The sequence below is a fragment of the Cebus imitator genome, unplaced genomic scaffold (assembly GCF_001604975.1).
Source record: "Cebus imitator isolate Cc_AM_T3 unplaced genomic scaffold, Cebus_imitator-1.0 Scaffold433, whole genome shotgun sequence".
Taxonomy (NCBI): domain Eukaryota; kingdom Metazoa; phylum Chordata; class Mammalia; order Primates; family Cebidae; genus Cebus; species Cebus imitator.
This window is the reverse complement of record NW_016107748.1, coordinates 1,031,577-1,046,518: the sequence shown is the minus strand read 5'-3', so window position 1 is coordinate 1,046,518 and position 14,942 is coordinate 1,031,577. Positions and strand designations below refer to the sequence as shown.

The window sequence follows — 14,942 nt, the reverse complement described above, 5'->3', positions numbered from 1 at the left end:
ACGTGTCCTTATAGTAGAACGATTTGTAATCCTTTGGGTATATACCCAGTAATGGGATTGCTGGGTCAAATGGAATTTCTATTTCTAGGTCCTTGAGGAATCGCCACACTGTCTTCCAGAATGGTTGAACTAATTTACACTCCCACCAGCAGTGCAAAAGTGTTCCTATTTCTCCACATCCTCTCCAGCTTCTGTTATCTCCAGATTTTTTAATGATCGCCATTCTAACTGGCGTGAGATGGTATCTCAATGTAGTTTTGATTTGCATTTCTCTGATGTAGGTCAGGGTTATTAAAGAGGTAGAATGGCCAAAGGTTTATTGAGCCAGACTGACTTGGGTTCGAATCCTGACTCTGATTTTTCTAAATGAGCAAATTTAGTTAAATTGCTTAACCTCTAGAACCCATTTTTTCCATGGATAAAGTGGGGGAAAAAAGATATATCCTTTGAAGTTTCATTATCAAGGGTAAAGGTAATGAGCTATTGTCATTAATATCACATTCAAATTGAAATAAAAACTCTTGGGGCTGGGTATGGGGGGGTTGTCTTATTCCGAAAACACAACTCTGTGAGCATCAAGAGCATTTCCAGAGTGGCTAACATTGACTAAGACCTCATCTGTTTCTTTTATCTGAATAGCAGAGATAATGATGAGCACTTAAACACTGTAGGGTTTACGTGAGGATTAAATGAGAGAGCAGTGCCTGGCACTGTGTGAGTGAAGATTTCCCCTCGTGTCCTGGGGTTCCTAATGAGCAAGCCCCCTGCCGGTCTGGAAAACCGTATGAGAATGAGACAGCGGACTCTTTCTTCTCCAACAGAGTCAAAGAAGTAGATTTCTTTATCTCTCCCCCATTGACCAAAATAGCAGTAGCAAGTGGTCACAGCGCAAATTCCCGCGGTAAGGACTTGGACAGGGATCTACTCCCAGGGTGCATACTGTCTTCAAGGAACAAGTTGAGCTACCCAGGGGAGATAAGAGGCCCACCTAAGGGACTTCTGGTTGTCCTTTGCCAACCAAAAGAAGTCCCTCACCTGTATCTACTCTTCTTCCTACAGCAAGGTTAGCAGACTGTGACCTAAGAGTCAAATTCTGCCTACCCCACCTACTTCTATAAATAATTTTAAAAAATATAGCTACACCCATTTGTTTGTTTAATCTGTGACTGCCTTTACACTGCAACAGGGCAGTTAAGTAGTTGCATCAGAGACTGGTTCTTAAACCTAAGATATTTAACCCTGCTCTAAAACATGAATGAATTTATTAGAAAGGGTTCACCGTTGCAGCTCTGAGTTCAAGTTTCGATGCCCCAGGATCAGCATTCCAACCCTGACTGGGTTTTCTTGTAAATCCATTTTTATTTAGTTAGCAAAAAATTTTTATTTAGTTAGCACTTGTACAGGAGAAGTTTAAGGTGAGAGCTAGTGTCATTCAGCAAAGCATCATGGGGTTTTTTCTGGGAACTGTAGAATGGAAAGATGGAAGGTTAGGAACCCACATGGTTGTAAACACATAAAAAGAATAGATCTAAAAGACAGCAAGGAATATGACCAAATAGAGGAGAGGCTGTGGGAGACAGACGGGGATGGTACTGAAGAACATGATAGGGAATATGGGATGCCAAATCAAGAGGCCGGGCGTGGTGGCTCAAGCCTGTAATCCCAGCACTTTGGGAGGCCGAGGCGGGTGGATCACGAGGTCAAGAGATCGAGACCATCCTGGTCAACATGGTGAAACCCTGTCTCTACTAAAACTACAAAAAATTAGCTGGGCATGGTGGCACGTGCCTGTAATCCCAGCTACTCAGGAGGCTGAGGCAGGAGAATTGCCTGAACCCGGGAGGCGGAGGTTGTGGTAAGCCGAGATCGTGCCATTGCACTCCAGCCTGGGTAACAAGAGCGAAACTCCGTCTCAAAAAAAAAAAAGGAAAAAAAAAAGAAAAGAAATTTAGATTTGGTGGGAGACTGTGGGGTGCTCTTATATGTTCCTGAGAAAGAGAATTAAATGGAAACAATGTTTTTGGATGGCCATTCTAAGAGAAGTTGGAATAAGATTGACTAGGAGAGAAAGCAGATTCAGGAACCCAGAGAGAAAGTATCAGAAACATTTATGTGAGGTCTCAAGGCCTGAATAGAGGGATAGAAGCAGAAAACACAGAAGGAACAGAAACAAGAAACTAAATGACTTAGGCCGAGGTATAAATTGAGGCCAAGAGGTTAAGTCATTGATGATACCAGTTGCCTATTTAAATGTGTCTCTTCAGCAAGTCTGCAAACTTCTTGAGGGAGATAGTGCCTAGTCTTATGCCTGACACATAGTAGACAGGCAGCAAGTGTGTATAGCTGAAAGGAAGAAAGAGGCACAATTGACAGAAGTGGGAAGCTCAGTGTTGCAGACAGTCCACGTGCACATTTAAAACAGGTTGAGTTTGAGACAAGACAGTACGTGTGTGCTTTCTATGCCAGAAAGGCAAATTAGATCTAAAGTAGTCAAAACAAACGGTAAGTATCTGCCTAGGATTTTGTAATAAGGAAAAGTATCATTGTTGCAGATGCTTAGTATTGATTCAAAGGGGGAGAAGAACAGCTCCTTGTTACTAACTTTGAAAAGCACTCCTAATGAGATACAGGCATAGTCACTTTAATGGGCAAGATGCTTTCAAAAGCTGTAAAGGTTCCACTCAGACCTCTCTTTGTAAGTAGAATGTGTGATGAGGTTAGTTTTTTTATGTTTCTTTCTCCAAACTCTGGAAGCTCTGCTTTTTTTTTTTTTTTTTTTTGAGTGGCTTGTGCATTTTAACATTTAGCAAATGGCTAAAGATTGTCCCGCTTTAAATTTTTTTTTGAAAAAGTGTGGGTAAGTTTAGGGACTAGATTATATCCAACTTTATATACACACAATTATTCTTTTTTGCTCTTGCCTGCACACTTGCTCTCATTCTCTCTTTCTTTTTCTCATTTTCCTTCTCTTTCTCTGTCTCTCTGCATTAGCATGGTCCTAAGGAGATAAACAGTCCACAAATGGGCTATTTTTAATTGCATGGAACTTCACAGAAGGTACTGAATAATGAAGGAGCCACAACAGAGAATGGCTTTAGTCAGACATGATTTGCTGATTTGTTTTCAGCCTAATTCCGCACACGGCTGTTGGCCCACAACCTTGGCTACAAGAAGATTTATATGTATCTTTGCACATTTCCTACCTGTTCCGACTTTTGATTTGAAAATAGGACTTAAGGTGAAGAAAAGCCCTTTACATCTTTGTCAGAAGAACCTAAGAAAATTTAAAACCAGTTTAGGCCAAGCACAGTGGCTCATATCTATAATCCCAGCATTTGGGGAGGCATAGGTGGTAGGACCAGTTGAGTCCAGGAATTCAAGGGTACAGTAAGCCAGAATCACACCACTGCACTCCAGCCTGGACAACAGAGCATGACCCCATCTCTAAATAAATAAATGAATCAATGAATCAATCATCTATTCAATTTAGACTACTGCCTATGTAAAGCACCCCCCCACACACACACACAACTTTAGTGAATTTCTTTTTAAAGTGTTTTTACCCTCTAACAGAAAGCCTCAGATTTAGCAGTTATTTTTGAGGGCTTAAAGATGGGAGGCTGGGCACAGTGGTTGATGCCTTATAATCCCGGCACTTTGAGAGGTGGAGGTGGGAGGATCACTTGAGCCCAGGAGTCCGAGACCAGCCTGGGCCAACATAAAAAGACTCCATCTCTATAAAAAAATTTTTTTAATTAGCCAGGCATGGTGGCACATGCCTCTGGTCTCAGCTCCTCGGGAGGCTGAGGTGGAAGGATTGCCTGGGCTTGGGAGATTGAGACTGCAGTGAGCCATGGTTGTGCCATTGTACTCTAGCCTGGAATTCAGAGCAAGACCCTATCTCCCAATAGAGATGGGGACACAATTTGCAGCCTTTCTTATTTGTCTATAGAAAGAGAAGAGTTGGAAAATTAATTCTGCAGAAAGAGAGGTAAAGATCTATAGCCTTTTTCTTTTCCCAGAAAAGCCTAAAACTGCTACCAAGTTGTTGGGATCAGTTGAAGGATGGACCAGTAAGCTTTTGGAATGTGTCAGCTCAAGGATGCAAGCAGGTCCATACGTCGTTCCTCTGTTATGTTTCTTGGGTGCAGAAGTAGCCTTGGGCTGTGAACCCATTTCTCGAACCTTAACAAATAAAAGGTCCACCTACTGCAAAGTTGTTTCATCCTTGTAGTCAAGGCCTAGTTGTGGAAATTTTTTTCTTCCTCATCCCCCCTATTCATGATGGTAATTAGCTGACAGTTACTGGAAGAGCTAAGGGCCAGACACTATGATAAGAGCTTTACCTAATTGCCCATGCCTCTTTTTTTTTTGAGACAGTCTTCCTCTGTCACCCAGGCTGGAGTGCACTGGCACGATTTCGGCTCACTGCAACCTCTGTCTCCCGGGTTCAAGTGATTCTTCTGCCTCAGCCTCCTGAGTAGCTGGGACCACAGGCGCGTGCCACACCCAGCTAATTTTTGTATTTTTTTGTAGAGGCAGGGTTTCCCCATGTTGGCCAGGATGGTCTTGATCTCCTGACCTCATGATTTGCCCGGCTTGGCATCCCAAAGTGCTGGGATTACAGGCATGAGCCACTGCGCCCAGCCTCATACCTAACTCTTAAAACAGTCCTATGAACTAGGTACATTTTACAAATGAGGAAACTGAGGCACAGAGCGAAGTTGCTGAAGGTTACATAACTAGTAAGAGGAGAAAGTGGGATGTGAATTCAGGAAGCATAACTTCAGAGTGTGCAGTGCTTACTAAGGTGCTGAACTGCCATATGTGAAATGATTCCCCTTTACTCCCATGTTGCAGATGAGCAAATTGAGGCCTAGAGGTATTAAGCAGTTTGCTCAGCTTCCACCAATGCAAAAGTGACAGAATAAGGACTAGAATACAGGTTTCTCACTCTTTGTTGGAGCTGGGTTTTTTGTTTTTGTTGTTTTGTTTTGTTTTGAGATGGAGTCTTACTCTGTTGCCAGGCTGGAGTGCAATGGAATGATCTTGGCTTACTGCAACCTCCCTCTCCCGGGTTCAAGTGATTTTCCTGCCTCAGCCTCCCGAGTAGCTGGTACTACAGGCGTGCACCACCATGCCCAGCTAACTTTTTTATTTTTAGTAGAGATGGCGTTTCACCATTTTGGCCAGGATGGTCTGGATCTCTCGACCTCATGATCCGCCCACCTGGGCCTCCCAAAGTGCTGGGATTACAGACGTGAGCTACCGTGCGGGGGTTCTTTCTAATACAGTGTGCCAGTCAACTTTTTTTTAGGGTGCAATTAGATATGATCATTCGGCTTTGAGCTTCAGTGTACATTTAAGCAGGGGCCCTCTATCCACCAGGATTGGTGTCTGGACAATGTTATAGGGTCAAGAGGATGGAATGAAGCATTTTAGGAGCTGCTGAGGCCGTCACTTTTCTAGTCCCCAGTCTGACCCTGTAGACCACTGGTTAAATTAGACTGATGCTTCATACTTCCAACTAAGAGCCTTTGTCATTTGGGGGTGGGGATTGTGGGGAAGATCCCAAAAGAACCAGTTCTTAGAAAAATTGCCTGCTCTCACTGGAGGAGCATCACGCCGGCATTTGGTGATATGTCTGCAGCGGGAGGAAGTGTGGGAGAGGATGTCAACTCTGAGAAGCCTTGTCTGGTAATTAAGGATGAATCTGTTGCCTCTTTATGAGGATCCTTTCTTTCCCACCCTCGTGCTTGGAGACTGTGGAGCAGCTTGGCAGGCCCAAATTGTTTAGAGGATAAAACGTTTTTGTCACCAGGACCTTCATAATGCCGTTGGCCTCTTCTCTGGCTCTCCCACCTTCCCTTCCCCCTCTCCTCAGATAATTCGCACAGTGGCTGGATTTACAAAGCCGCTCTTTTCACAGTGCCCCCAGCGCTGAGTCAGTCCCTGATGGAGTCTTCCTTTGCTCTCCCTATCACCCTCTTGGCTCTCACCTCCTGCGCCTGGTGTCATTGGTCCTGGTGCCAAAATCCCCAAGCCGGGGCCCGTCCTCCCCATCCCTTTGTGCTGAGCTGCTGTTGCAGGATGCACACTGTAGCTGGCATTGTGTTGCCTTGAGAGCCGTGTGTCCCGACCCGCAGCCCTCTGAGCGGTCTCAGGCCGTAATTTACTGGCAAGTGTCTATGTTACTGAGTTGAAACAGCAGTTTCTCACAGCTGGCTTTGTGGCACCAAGTCTCTGCTCCTGTGACCGCTGGCTATTTCGCTTTCTCAAGTAGGATCAGCATACTTCGTGCTGTGTCCAGCCACATGGGGTGGCGAGCGAGCCAGGGACCCAGAAGGACATGTGTGTGGGAGGGGGCTGAAACTTCACCCCTGGCGCCAGGCCAGATTCTCCGGCAGCTGTTCCTGGGCTGAAGGGATTTGTAGAGAGAGCAAGGGCCAAAGAAGAAAAGTCCATCGTGTGAATGCTAGATTGCTTCCAGATGGTTCTGGTTATGAGCAAAGTATACCAGAATTCTTCCTTTAAGCAGAGCCTTTCTTTCTTTTCTTTTCTTTTTTTTTTTTTTTGAGATGGAGTCTTGCTCTGTCACCAGGCTGAAGTACAGTGATGCAACCTCAGCTCACTGCAACCTCCGGCTCCCAGGTTCAAGTGATTCTCCTGCCTCAGCCTCCCAAGTAGCTGGGACTACAGGCATGTGCCTCCAAGCCCAGCTAATTTTTATATTTTTAGTAAAGACAGGGTTTCGCCGTGTTGGCCAGGATGGTCTCGATCTCCTGACCTCATGATCTGCCCGCCCCGGCCTCCCAAAGTGCTGGGATTACAAGCGTGAGCACCGCGTCCCTCCTTAAGCAAAGCCTTTCTAACATTATGATGGTCTTATTTCAGGGGCAGGCTGGACCGGTACCTTGAGATCACGTGCTTGACTTGGTAAAGAGCATCCTGTTTTGGCGATAGGCTCCTTGTGTACTTCACTCTGCCAAGCTTCTGGGCCTTAGGCAAATTCTAGCCTGTGTCTCTCACTTACAAAATACGTCCTTTGGCCATTGCTGCCAACCTCTACGTGCTGTAGCGGGTGGACTCTGCTCTGATTTTAGAGCTGCTGGAAAAGACAGATCCCATCAGAAAGATTCCAGAGGTGGTAACCTTGTATTTTGTCCCTTAGCGCCCCTAACTTTGTATGATTCTAACTTGATGATATATCAGGATAATTTTCCCCTCCTCTGTTTCCCTTAAAACTATGAGCAAATCATGGGATTTTCCTCTGGGAGCAGAATGGAGTCCGCTCACTTTCTCCTTTCAACACTTATTACTTTTATTGAGGCAAAGAAAACCTTTTCCACTCTCTGTGCTCCAAAGCACAGTAGCCACTAGCCACACGTGGCCATTTAAATTAGTTAAAATTACATAAAATTAAACATTTATTTCCCACGTTGCTCTAGCTGCGTTTCAGTTGTTCAGCAGCCATGGGTGGCTAGCGGCTGCTGAATTGAACTTTGAAGATAGAGAACATTCCCATCATCACAGAAGTTCTACCGGATGGTGCCAGATAGTAGAAGAGCGTGGGTATAGTTGGGGATGGGGTGGTGTGAGGAGCTCTCTGTAACTCAACATCCCAACAGCAAAGAGTGCATCGTTTCACTTGGTATTTTTGTTTTCTTCAAGACAGGTTCTCACTCTGTCACCCAGGCTGGAAGGCAGTCACGTGACCACGGCTCACTGCAGCCTCGACCTCCCGGGCTCAGGTGATCTTCCACCTCGGCCTCTTGAGTAGCTGGTACTACAGGTGTGTGACACCACACCCTGCTAATTTTTGTTTATTTTATAGAGACAGAGTTTAGCCATGTTGCCCAGGCTGGTCTAGAACGCCTGGACTGAAGCAATCCTCCTGCCTGCCTCAGCCTCCCAAAGTGCCAGGATGACAGGCATGAGCCCCCAAACCTGGTAGCAAAGAGTTTTGTGAAGGATGGGTACTGATAAGTGGGGACAGGGAATGGGGTAGCCACACTTGGCCTCTGCTGCCGGACTCTGAGTCAACAGAAGGGTGGGCTTCACACCCCTTTTCTGATCCTCAGAGGTGTCAGTCATTGTGCTTAGGAACAACTCACCTTATCGCCAGTGGTCACTTTTGGGCCACCAAGAGGCTGCATCCAGCTGGCCAGACTAAAGGGAGACCCATTTCATCAGCCCTAGTCAGTAGCGCACCTCCCCGCCCCAGGCAGCCCAGTAGCCTTCTTTCAGCTCTCTGCTGCCTCCTGGATGAGGACCAGCTGCTGGCACTCTTGTCCCTTTTGCATTTTCTTGGATTTCTTGGGAAGTATTTCAGGCCCTGAGAATATGATTTAAAAGCAGCTTGGTTTCCACCCCTTTCCATTGTGTTTGGGGTGACCTTTATTCTCCGTCTACAGCCTAGAGCTTGGCTGGGGGAAGAGAGGCACAGCCCCACAGCTTCCAGCTTTTACTAACAATCCAAACGCTTTCTGGAGAGAGAAACTCACTGAAGATAGCTCCACGCATGGTCTGGAGCTGCCAGGTTGGGTTTTACAAACGTAGATACAGCTTCTATCTTATTCTTTATTGCTCTCTTCAGTGCCCTCTGACAGTGCATTCAAGCAGGCTGACAAGGAAGCGGATGAGCAGATTGAGAAACACCACAGAATGCTTTATGAAGCCAACTCCAGAGCTGCACCCGCATTTAATAGAGATTGATTTATTGAATCAAGCACAGAAGCCCTGTTACAGAAACCCCAGGCTTTATCTTCCTGAGGACCACCTAATAAAACAGCCCCAACGGACACTCCTCATTAGCTTTTCCACGGATCCCCAGGCAATTTTTAAAGGGACAGTGTCCCTCTTTTGGGCCTGAATTTACATATTAGCCATGCCTGTGGGTCTAATTAGCTCAGCATTATTAGTCTTCCTTGGAAAGCCTGCATTTTCTAACAGCTTGACTCTTGAGTTTTGCAGAGTAATTGAAAAATTCAGACTCTGTACTTTTCCCCCTTTCTGCTTGTAATCACTCTTAACCCAGTCTTTGGAAATTTACCTGCAGATGTCTCTGGCATTTTGGGGGCACAGAAGGATTTCTCAGTCCCACCCCAGTGTAAATCCTGATGTTGCTGTCATGCCACAGACCTCATGGGGGAGGCTTTTTAGACTCACCAGAGAAATATCACATTTTAATTTTATAATTACTTCACAAGAAAGCAGGCCTTTCCCCAGTGAAACCTGGTATTCATTTCCTCCCAGCAACTTGTATTTTCATAATTTAATGATTACCAGCCACCTTGGCAGCAGTCTGATTGTTGAAAGCACTCTGAAAATCTGACATTGTAGAGAAAAGGGCAGGGGGGATCATTTCAGAGAATTTTAACCCCAAACCTCAATAGATGATCCAGGATGGGGATTGGCTGGGGCAGGGATCAGGCAACTGAAAAGTCCCGGTGTTCCAAATTCCACTGGGGCTGGAGCTGAAGTCAGAATGGGTCAGCCCCACTTGGGGAGGGGCCTCTTCCGGGGCTTCCAGAGCTGAGATGATGAATGGTTATTTGCTATGTGCATGTTCTGCATCTTTTCAAGATTTGCAGCTCTAGCTGCAGGAGCAGCAGGGAAGAAAGCCGACCCTGCTGCGTGCAGCACATCTCCTGACAGTGATGAATGACTCCCTGCTCCCTGCCCTCCTCCTGCACAGGAGGCCAGTGGAGGCTACAGAGTCTTTACGAATGGTTGCAAGCCAAGACAGACAGGCTTTGTCAGACCACAGGGAGGAGAAAGAAAATAGATGCCCCACCAGCTCGCTCCCTTTTGATCATCCACTCACCCTGCACACGCATGCACGCATGATTGCACTCACATACAAACGTCTCTCTGCTTCAGTAAGTAAAAGTTTATTGTTCTAAAGTGGCCGAACTATTTCCAAGCCTTTCTTCCCCCATCAGACCCTTTGAACACTCACAGCATTTATCTCTATTCATCCACATACCCTTAAGCAGAGTGTGTCTATCTTGCTTCCCCTGAGACTGGTGTTTCAGGGTGTGCAGTATGTATGTGACGAGAATGTAGCTGCAAGTCATCTGGGAAAGTTTGGGGATTTCAAGTGCTTATAAAAATCTCTCTTGAAATAATGTCTTTTTGGCCAGGCACGGTGGCTCAAGCCTGTAATCCCAGCACTTTGGGAGGGCGAGGTGGGCAGATCACAAGGTTAGAAGTTCAAGACCAGCCTGACCAACATGATGGCTAGTGCCTTTAATCCCATTTACTTGGGAGGCTGAGGCAGGAGAACTGCTTGAACCTGGGAGGTGGAGGTTGTAGTGAGCCAAGATTGCACCACTGCACTCCAGCCTGGGCAACAGAGTGAGACCCTGTCTGAAAAAAAAAAAAAAAAGTGTCCTTTTAACCAAGAAGGTCCTGTAGGCACTTTTCATATATTTGACACACGTGTACACCTACTACACAGTCGATGTTGAGTAGTTGTTAAGAGCAAGGACGCTGGGCCAGTCCCCACCTGTGTTGCTTGGACAGATCATTTTGTCACTCTCAGCCTTGGTTTCCCCATTTGTAAAATGAAGCTAATAATGGTACTTGAGGCCGGGTGCAGTGGTGCACGTCTGTAATCCCAACATTTTGGGAGGCTGAAGTGGGTGGATCCCTTGAGGCCCTGAGTTCAAGACCAGCCTAGGCAACGTGGAAAGACCCTGTCTCTACAAAAAATACAAAAATGTTCTGGGCATGGTGGTTCATGCCTGTAGTCCCAGCTACCTAGAAGGCTGAGGTAGGCAGATCACCTGAGCCCTGGAAGTCAAGGCTGCAGTGAGCTGTCATCACACCACCGCACTCCAGCCTGGGCAAAAGAACAAGACCAAAAAAAAAAAGCAGTACTTGATAATAGTTAGGATATCGTGGGTTAGTATAGTTGAGGGCATTGAACAAAGCCTGGCATGTAATACTGCACAATGAGTTTCTAATACTGTGATCAGTAGCTATTATGGAGATTGAAAGGGGTCAGCAAGAGCTGGTGCTGGCCTCGGGAGGTTTATCATCTATTATTTGCTGCTGAAATGCTGCTTCTGCAAGGTAATAAGAAGCTAGAAACCAAAAAGACAAAGGCAGTTTCAAGAAGAAGCTGAAGTCAGATCAAGTCTCCTGGCTGCCTCTGCTGAGCAGGTCTGTCCTGCAGCATGGCAGATGAAGATGGCTTTGGCACAGAGAAGGCAGAGCTCTTGTCAGAAGAGGCACCATCAGTACAGCGAGGAAGCCCCTTGCCAGCCCCTCTGACCCAGGCACTATTTGATAGGGCGTTTTTTGGTTTGGAGACTTGTTTATATTTTCTTCTGGTGCCTAGATGCTAGACTTTTTTTTTTTTTTTCTAAGAGTCTCACTCTGTCTCTAAAAAAAAAAAAAACAACCCAGCATCTATGCTAACCCATGATATCCTATATATACCTACAACTATACTAACCCACGATATCCTTACTATTATCACTGCAACCTCCACCTCCCAGGTTCAAGAGATTTTGCTCAGCCTCCTGAGCAGCTGGGATTATAGGCGTTCACCAACATGCCCAGATAATTTTTGTATTTTTTAGAGACAGGGTTTCACCATGTTGGCCAGGCTGATATGGAACTCCTGAGCTCAAATGATCTGCCCACCTCGGCCTACCAAAGTGCTGGGATTACAGGTGTGAGCCACGGCGATCAGCTGATGCTGGACCTTTTAATTTACTCCTGTAGCCTTCCAAACCATACCCAAGAAGCTGGGAGGGCCAAGCCCGTCTGTGGTTAAAGCATGTTCTTGCATAGGAAGGATCTCATCAGATAGGACTATATTAGCTTTAAAGAGGTTGCCATGTGGCCCAAGACTGGCTTTCTGGAAATGTATTGAACAATATCATTTTACCTGTAAACCTATTCTTAAAATTTCAGCAGTAGGGGAAGTGGATCTGTTGGAACATATGCGTAAATAACTACAGTAAGACAAAAGATGAGTTATACAAAAGGGTTTAAAGGAAATGCCTGTAGCTGTGGTGGAAGGAGTAGTTGTTTTGAGAGGGGAGAGTGGGATTGGGGAGGACTTCTGGAGAAGACTGTTTGAACCAAGATCCGAATTATGAGAGGGGTTTCAAGAAGGTTGGGGTGGGGGGAGGACATTCTGAGCAGAGGGCACTGTGCCAGCAGAAGCCCAGAGGTGAAAATGTGATGTGTGTTTTGGGAATTTGGAAGCCAGAGATAATATTCAAAATATTTGGACAATCAACATGGAAGAGTAGGCCCCAGCTGGGTAGCAGCAGGGTCCTGTAGCTCCCCCTGCTGTGCCAGGCATTAACCCTTTATTCACTGTTACATCTTGGAGATTTTAGGGGAGCTCAGAGCAGCAGATGGGGGCATTCATGGAGATTGAGACAGCCATTATTTGCTGACTAGCACCGAGTATTTCAGCGTTTTAGCCCTTCGTGTACAGTTGGTGTGTATCAGCTAGATAACAGTCCGAGGAGGCTCACGTAAGTGACATGTAGGAGGGAGCAAGAGGGTGCGGAACAGTGGCAGGCAGTGAAGCAAACCATTAAACTAGGTAAGTACATTGCAGTCAGCTCACGGAGAACGTTGAATGCCAGGCTAAGGATGGCAATAATGAACATAATTTTATTTTCCTACCCTTAAGAGCTCCACACCTTAAGGGTAGAATATGAAGTATGAAAATGACACACAGGGCAGAAACACACAGCTGACAATATCTACATCCAGGACAGGTGGGGGACTACTAGAAGAGGGAGGAGGGGCCATAAGCTGAAAAACTGATGGATTTGATGGAACCACCCGTACCTCAAACCTTAGCATCACACACTACACCAGTGTAACAAACCTGCACATGTACCTCCTGAATCCAAAATAAATCATAAATGAATAAAAGAAAATTTTTATAGGGACTTAGTAGATGATTTAAGAAAAAAAGAAAAGGAAGTATGGGCCAATACTCAGCCTATTTTTAGGATCCCATTTTTAAGGAAATTCCAGGGAAGTAGGTACACTACCACTCCTGAAATTTTCCAGGTACAGACAAAGCCCATCAAGGAAACATTTTCCTGTGTCCAGCCAACGCTCTTCTAGTTATAATTAGTTCCCTCTTACCAGACCTTGATCATTTATTTTTGCTTTTCCTGGCTCACCAGATTTCCTAGTAGGAAATTGGCACAGCTGGTTTCCAGCTGATAATCCTATGAAGAGGCTCACCTGTGGCGGCCCGGGGGCATTTTCATCTGAATCAGCTGGGGTGCTGGTTTAACACTCCTTGCTTCTGGGCTTATCCTCGTAATTCACACACAAGAGCGGCAGAGCCACCACTCCAACCCCTGAAAAATCTCATCCTACCACCACTGTCCCCTTACCTTCAAACTTAATAAGAGAGAGGCTGAAGTCTTGTGTCTGTCCCTTGCTGGAGAACTGAATGCAGATTTCGCTGTAAGAACTAGAAAGACAGGTAACAAAGCTGCCAGCGTTGTTGCGGGATCCGCGTGCTGTCTGTCAGTGGCCACTCTCCCTGTTGTGATCAGATCATAAGGAAAGCTTCAGACGCCTGACGAGGGGATGAAACACATTCACTTTTTGTTCTTCACCTGGTTGCTCTGGCAAAAGCAGTCATATTCTGCCATGTTCTAGGTTCAGATTCTGCTGAGACGCAATTAGCCTTATCAGTCTTCCAGGGTAGGTCAGATGCTATGTATCACTCTCTGTACCTAAAGGACAAGCCACAGAGCTTCATCTCTCTGGGACAATCAGCTTCAACCGTTATTCATTCAGTGAACTGGGTGTTAGGTTGGGCATTGAAGATGCAAAGAAGAATAAAACAGTCCCAAGCCTCACGGTGCTTATAGTCTAGTGTCGGGACAGGGCCATACATGGATGATTACAGTTTCCTACAAAATTGATAGACAAAGATTTACCCACAGTGAAACTTTGTCATCTGGGGTAATTACTGAAAGCATTCCAGGGTCTACCTTATCTGCTGAATTAGAATCCCTGTGGATTCTGCATTTTTTAATAAACACCCCAGGCAATTGCTGTGTATTCTTAAACTTGGACCATGGGCAGCCATAGACTTTCTTACAATGGATATGAGCGGCTTGCAGAAGTGATTGGTTAAAGAGTGCTGGGCAGCCTGAGCTGTAAGGTGTGTGACTCCTGGGCTGCTGGTGGTCTTTGCCCCTGGTTATCCCCTTGCTATTGCTTGGGAATGTCTTTGTCCACCTGCAGCGAGCCAGTGACTATTCATAAGGTGCCAGTAGACTGGACTGGCAGTGGCTGATAAGTGACGGTAAGGCCTTCAGGTGCAATCAAGTTAGGTGCAAAGCCTTCAGGTCAGGGTCAGGTTAGGCCTCCTCCTCTTCTTCCTTTTTGTGCCCATCGCCTGGATAATCCAGGCTCCACACAGTGTAAACACATGGGATAGGTTAGGAGATCATGCTGTCCAAAGCATTTAACTTAACGATTTCTCTTTCCTGCTCATCCTCAGTAAATGATACACACCCCACCCCTAAGGCTCGATCTTCTGGGTCACGTTGGATCACCCTGTGGAAAGCTGAGTACCTACATAGGAAAATTTGGAGTCTTTTGGTTTATTGTACCTGAGCAGTTTGAACGCCAAAGCTCGGATTAAGTCTAATTCTGTGGTGACCTTGTACCTCTGCCCTATTGTTAAGAGACACAGAGTTTTCCACCCTAAGAGTATTGTTGGTTTTAACTTCTTTGTGACTTATCATTATAAAAACCTAGAATGTGAGGATGGGCTGAATTAGTCATTAAACATTCTTGTGCATATCATGCCATTTTGTGGTATTTATACAGATTCCTAGCTCTTCACAGAGGGGCAGAGAAACGTGGTTAAGAGTGTAACACATGTGGGGCAGACCTGAAGTGAGCTTCACCTCTCTTATGCCTCCATT

The 14,942-nt window shown here is 45.8% G+C and overlaps 1 protein-coding gene across 1 annotated transcript in view; it reads left to right on the top strand.

The window, feature by feature from the left end:
• Positions 1–14,942, top strand: part of PPM1H (protein phosphatase, Mg2+/Mn2+ dependent 1H) — a 298,650-nt gene that overhangs the window by 206,403 nt on the left and 77,305 nt on the right. The gene's annotated exons all lie outside the window — the stretch shown is intronic.